The sequence below is a fragment of the Malaclemys terrapin genome, chromosome 1, assembly GCF_027887155.1.
Source record: "Malaclemys terrapin pileata isolate rMalTer1 chromosome 1, rMalTer1.hap1, whole genome shotgun sequence".
In the NCBI taxonomy this organism is placed as follows: domain Eukaryota; kingdom Metazoa; phylum Chordata; order Testudines; family Emydidae; genus Malaclemys; species Malaclemys terrapin.
This window is the reverse complement of record NC_071505.1, coordinates 16,416,317-16,422,316: the sequence shown is the minus strand read 5'-3', so window position 1 is coordinate 16,422,316 and position 6,000 is coordinate 16,416,317. Positions and strand designations below refer to the sequence as shown.

The 6,000-nt window shown below is 46.9% G+C and overlaps 1 protein-coding gene across 5 annotated transcripts in view; it reads left to right on the top strand.

Annotated features, from left to right (window-relative positions):
* The first annotated feature begins 1,443 nt into the window (after nt 1–1,443).
* The window catches only part of FAM107B (family with sequence similarity 107 member B), a 73,936-nt gene continuing 69,379 nt past the window's right edge, over nt 1,444–6,000 (top strand). For 3 of the 5 annotated variants that reach the window (XM_054016886.1, XM_054016876.1, XM_054016867.1), the window contains exon 1: nt 1,444–1,551. The gene's annotated coding sequence lies outside the window, so the exon portion shown is untranslated. Of the gene's footprint in view, nt 1,552–3,998; nt 4,131–6,000 lie in introns of all 5 variants that reach the window. The other 2 variants (XM_054016857.1, XM_054016848.1) reach the window with 2 other exon arrangements.

The following is a 6,000-nucleotide window of genomic DNA, read 5'->3' as shown; positions in this document are numbered from 1 at the left end:
TGAAATCCTTTCATCCATAGCCTCCTCTTTTCCCACTCGTCCTCCTTACCCTTTTTGTTGTGTATTATGGTTCTGCCTAGAGCAGTGATCCCCAAACTTTTTACCTTATGCCCCCCTTATCGCTGTCCATGCTCCCCCTACCCCTGAGCTGGGGCCAGGAGCAGGGCTGTGGCTCCTGGAGGGGGATGGGTGGAAGGAAACGCGGACAGGAGTAAGGGATATGGGAGCCGGGGCCAGTAGCTGAGCTGGGTGGTGCTCCCTCCCTGCCCCCTAGGGGGGGCTGGCCCAGGCCCCAGCTGTGCCCCCTCAAACATTCCTCCACGCCTCCCTAGGAGGGCGTGCCCCACAGTTTGGGGACCTAGAGACTTGGGCCCTACTGTGCTAGGACACCATACAAATACATATTAAGAGACTGCCCCGGCCCTGTCTAAATAGACAAGATAGACAAAGGATGGGAGGGAAAAAAATTAATCCCCATTTTACAGCTGGAGAAACGGAAGCACAAAGAGAGGAAGGGTATGTCTACATTGCCATGGCAGAGCTACAGTGCTTCAGCAGTATTGCTGTAGCACTGTACTGGAGATGCTTCTTACATCTTTCCTTCACTGTAGTTAATTTGCCTCGCCATAGGGTGAGAGGTAGGTCTGCGGAAGAATTCTTCCATCTAGCTGCATCTACAGTGCGGGATAGGTAGGTCGACCTAACCATGTTGCAGAGGGTGTGACATTTTTCTAGGTGGATCTAATTTTGAGGCATAAGTGATTTGTCCAAGGTCACCAGAGGGTCTGTGGCAGAGCCATGACGTGATCCCTTATCTCCTGAGTCCCAGTCCAAGACTTTAACCATGCAACAAGCCCTCTCCTGGCCTAACACCAACACAACACATCTCCTCTGAGCCACAGGGGCAGCCCCAGTCACACAAGGGCAGTGTGGTGTGGGACAGATGGGCACACAGGTTTTTTTCTCTTAGGGGGCATTGTGTAGGGTGACCAGATGTCCTGATTTTATAGGGACAGTCCCGATTTTTGGGTCTTTTTCTTATATAGGCTCCTATTACCCCCCCACCCCATCCCGATGTTTCACACTTGCTGTCTGGTCACCCTAGCATTGTGTGTTGGGCTCAGGCTCCTAGTCACAACTCCCTCCCTCCCAAACACAACCCTCTCTCACCCCCACTAGCCCCCTCCTTGGGAAACTCCCAGCAGCGAGTGAGCCCCCCCCCCTCTCTCTGCAGACCCCTTCCCCTCCTCCCAGGGACCGTGACAACAAAGGAGGCGCTGGCTGGCTAGGTGCAGAGCCACAGCACAGCCCGCTGGGCGGGGAGCCGAGGGGGAGGAGCTGTGTGACTCAGCAGCCAGCCCCCGCCCCGTGCAGCCGGGAGTCGGGGCTTGCCTGTGTGTGCGGGCAAGGCAGCACGAGCCGGAGGGGCTGCGCGAGCGCGTGTGGAAGCCCCTCTCCCGGGGCGGCGGGGCGCAGGGCGGAGCGCGGCAGCGGCTGGGGAGGAAGGTTCCTTTGTGGCAGCTCAGGGGCAGAGCCGCCCAGGGGGGCGAGGTAGGTGTTTGTGTCTGGGTCTCGCGCTCTCCTTTGCATTGCACACAAAGACGCTCTGCTGGGGGCTGGTTGGTTGGGGGGGTGGGTGTGCGCGTTTGCTGGGGGAATTGGGGGGGAAATAAAACGCAGGGTTTTGTTCTCTAAAGAGAGGCTCAGGGCGGCGGGGGGAGGGAACCACCCCCCTTCCCAAATTGTTCTAACTTAATGAAGAGCAAAGACAGATATTTAAACCGCCCCCCCACCCCCGCCGCCTTGTGCTGGAAATCGGCTCGTGTGAGTCAGGGAAGCGGCAGCTCCAGGGCTTTCATTGAGGAAAAGTTCCCTCTGGCAGCCCCATGTGGGGTGCAGATGCCGTAGGGTTCAATCAGAGGAGCTGGGCAGGGGGAAGAGAGACTGCCCCGTCTCTGCTCCCGGAGAGAAAACGAAGGGGTCTGTGTGCCTCGGTTGTAGGGGTTTTCTTAAGTGCCATTAAAAGAAAACAACCCCACGGAGAGTGAATTGTTCCTTTAAAAGGAAGGATGCATCGTGCTCGGTGAATCATGTGCTTCCCTGGACAGATACTGCGCTAAATCTGGGTCTGAAATCAGGGTTCTTGGCCATGAGGCGTTTTAATCTGGAGCAGAACAGTTGTGTTTTTCCAGATAATGGTAGGGTTTCCCTGCTTTTGGCTTCCACGCTTTTTTTGAGCTTGTGGGGTATCTTTGTTCGCCAGCATGTGTCTCCGAAGTAACTTCTCCTCCTCGTGACTATTTCCTGAGTCTCTTTCCAGCGTCTCTTTTCTGTGTTAACAGTTCATTGCTGTGCCATACAACTTCTGCCTGCTAAAAAGGAAGGTGTGTGCTGCTTGCATCCTCTTTCCATTATTCACAGACGTCTAACATGTCTAGGAATGTATGTATGTGTCCTTGGGTAGACAATCGGAGATACTGTAGGGTGGCAAGACCTATTAGATCATCTTAGGGAATAATTCTGCAATGCTATATTGTCTACCTTTTAAAATATGAAAATTGTGTTCAGCCTTGAAATTCTGATGGGTAGGGGGATGGGCTGTGAATGTCCTGGGCCAGTCATACCAAACCTCCGGTAAAAATTGTGTAGCAAACCACAGAGATTTGTTCTTTCTTTTTCTCTCTCCTTGGTTCCAACTCTTACAGCTTATGATTTTGTCAAAATTTCCCTTAGTGGCCTTGAGGCTGTAATTTACTAGATTTTCATAGTGCTTTGGGTTAAAACCCTGTACAAAAGTTACAGCCCAGATGTATGTTTGCTAATAAAATCTGTGTGTTCATTTGATTTAGAGATGGTGGGGGAAGGATATATATAACTTCACATGTAAAGTTTTTACTTCTGTTACATCATTTGATATTGTGTCATCAGATATATGTAGTCTGACTAGTCTACTGTACATGTGTTTTTGACTGGATTGTTAGGGTTTGTGGGACAAGGCACAGGATCTATTCTGCGTAATGAATCTCATGCCTGAAGTTTAGTATCCGTATACATGCATGTATGTTTGTAGCAAACTCTCAGCTATGGGACAGGAACACATGAACATTGGGTTTCATTGAGACTTTGAATAGTAAAATTAAAACACAATAAAGAGAGAGGTATTTCTGAATGATATAGCTAGATCCCTACCGAATTCACGGCCATGAAAAACGCGTCACGGGCCATGAAATCTGGTCTTTTTTGTGCTTTTACCCTACAGTATACAGATTTCATGAGGGAGACCAGCATTTCTCAAATTGGGAGTCCTGACCAAAAGGGAGTTCCAGGGGGGTTACAAGGTTATTGGGGCGGGGGAAGGGTCATGGTATTGCCACCCTTACTTCTGCACTGGGCAGCCGGAGAGCAGCAGATACTGAGTGGGCACTCAGCTGTGAAGGCAGTGTCCCGCCAGCAGCAGCATAGAAGTAAGGGTGGCAATACCATACCTTGCCACCCTTACTTCTGCACTGCTGCCTTCGGAGCTGGGTGGCCGGAGAGTGGCGACTGCTGAATAAGGGCCCAGCTCTGCAGGCAGCAGCGCAGAAGTAAGGATGACAATACCATACCATCCTTACTTCTGTGCTGTTGCTAGCAGCGGGCTTGGCAGAGTCACATTGGCATGGAAGAACATTGTGTTAACTTGAATAGTTGCTCGTGGATCTCATGGGATACTGTGAAGGCAGTTGGAGCAGCAGTCTAACTCGTTAGTTTTTAAAAAGTCCCACCACAGATGATTTGAGCATGTTAAGTCTGACTTTCATTTACATGATCCAAAAAATTCAGAGATAAATTTTTTTGTATTATCCTTAGTGTTCAGGTATTATTAATGATTTGTATTATGGTAATGCCTAATAAACAGTAAAGTAGTGAACCGTGATGGAGAGTCATCTGATGAGACGTGCTAATTCTCTTCACTTTCTTTCCCTTATTTTTCTTTACTTGCTATCTCACTTTTCCAGTCTTGGCATCTTTCTTAATTCAGAAAAAGTAGTGGAGCGTGGTTCCTCTGAAAACCAGCTTACCTTGAACGCTTACAATTTTTGAGGTTGCTGACTGTACTGAAGCACCTGCTGGTAACAGTCCACGCTTTGGTAAGTTAAGAACTTAATGCCAGCTGAAGTTCTGAATGTCTTTTGCTGTCCCAAGAAAACACATATACAACTTATTTTTACAAGCTGATTCACGTGATAGCAAAATCTGTGTACATTTGCTAAGGTGGCAGATTTTTTTAAATAAAATTGCCTAATGTAACAGATTATTCCAGGCTTAGAATAGTTTGGGTGAGTAAGTCAAAGGTGCAATTCAGTGTATTTTTGTATAGCATGATGCATATAAGGTATCGATGCTTCTCAGCAAGGTCAAGGAGCAGTATTGGTTTACAGAGTTGGGTACAGTACAGTGTTCTTCATAAGAGCAGAGGCAGAAAAGCGATATACAAAGATAGAGCAGAGGAAGAAACAGTCAGCAGGTATTTTTGTATGTTAGCTACAGGAAGGGAAAGATGGAAGCATGTAACAGTGTGGCTGAGAATCAATCCTAAGCAAAATGGAAAAGGCCTACTTATATGGCCTCCCCGTAGTGAAGTATTTGAGCACCTCACAATCTTTTAATTTATTGATCCTCACAACATCCCTGTGGAATAGGAAAGTGCTATTTTTCCCCATGGGGAACTGAAATGCAAAGAAACTAAATGACTTACCCAATGTCACAGAGGAAATTGGTGGCGGAGCAGGTCTCCGAAGTCTTAGGCTGATGTCCTAACCACTGGACCATACTTTTCTCTCTCTGCACACCATGAGGAGTGAAGCAAAGAGACATGGCCAAGACTGACTGAGCAGAGGCGCACTTTTTCATTGGGATTTGGTGCCAGTTAATTCTGGTGTATGTAGTTGTTATGTAAGGTACAAATTTATGTGGGTCTTTGGTAGAGAGGCCATAAAACCAGGAGAGACCTCTAGAGTATGAAATGGGTTTATAGATGGGGGAGACACCCTAATATCAACACAGAAACCTGATTCTGTTCAAAATCTTAGGAAAGGAGCCACTCCACTGCCTGGCACTGTGTGTGTTCACTACCTGGGTGCAAAACACTACCACTCTCATTGGGTTTTGCACCTGCTTTGCGTCAGTGTTAACGAACATGCAAAGTGAGTGGTAGTGGGGAACTGAGTCAGTGACCTCCAACACGAGGGAAATAGCATGAAGATTAACTCAGCTTGACAGCAGAAAGTCCTGACATCTGTGGGAGGGGAAGGACCTGGTTTGACCAAACCAATACTTCCTCTCTAACTGTAATCTTAAAACCTCTTGGAATCTCCTATCCAGGCTCTTTGCTTGCTTAATGACTAGAAATTTTATTAAAGCTGTTAAAAAATTATATAATACACTGGTTAAGAAAAGAGTATCTGTGCATCTGGGTATAGTGCTTAGATTATCCACAAATTACTAAAGTCCAAAACAACATTTTCTTGCAACATCGAGATTGGTAGTTGGCAGTTCTCTGGGCAAAATTCATGTAATCCTGAATGTATTGTTTTGCACAACCCTACAATAACAAGTCTGTGTGTAAATGCAATGCAGAAAAGACTTCTTGATGAGGGAGCAGATTTTTAGTTTCAGGCTTCCAGCTGATGATGATAAATGAATAATCCAAAAGGGGTTTGGCTGCTGTGCGTGTAGAATCCCCACTGGGCCTTATACTTTTTTTTTTTTTTTTTTTTTTTTTAAAGAACATCTCAAATAGGCTGTCACAAATCCAGAGTAGGGTAAAGAAAATAGTAAGCATACCAGTGTTTCTGATGTTCTAGTGGAGTTTACATTCTAATACAGAGCCGAATCTGGCTTGCTTTACATTCAGAATGAGGGTTGTAGTCCATCATAAGCCTAGGCAGATGTGTCCAGAATTGTAGTTTCACAACCAGACCAAGGACTATTACAGGAAACTGTATGTCTCATTTCTTG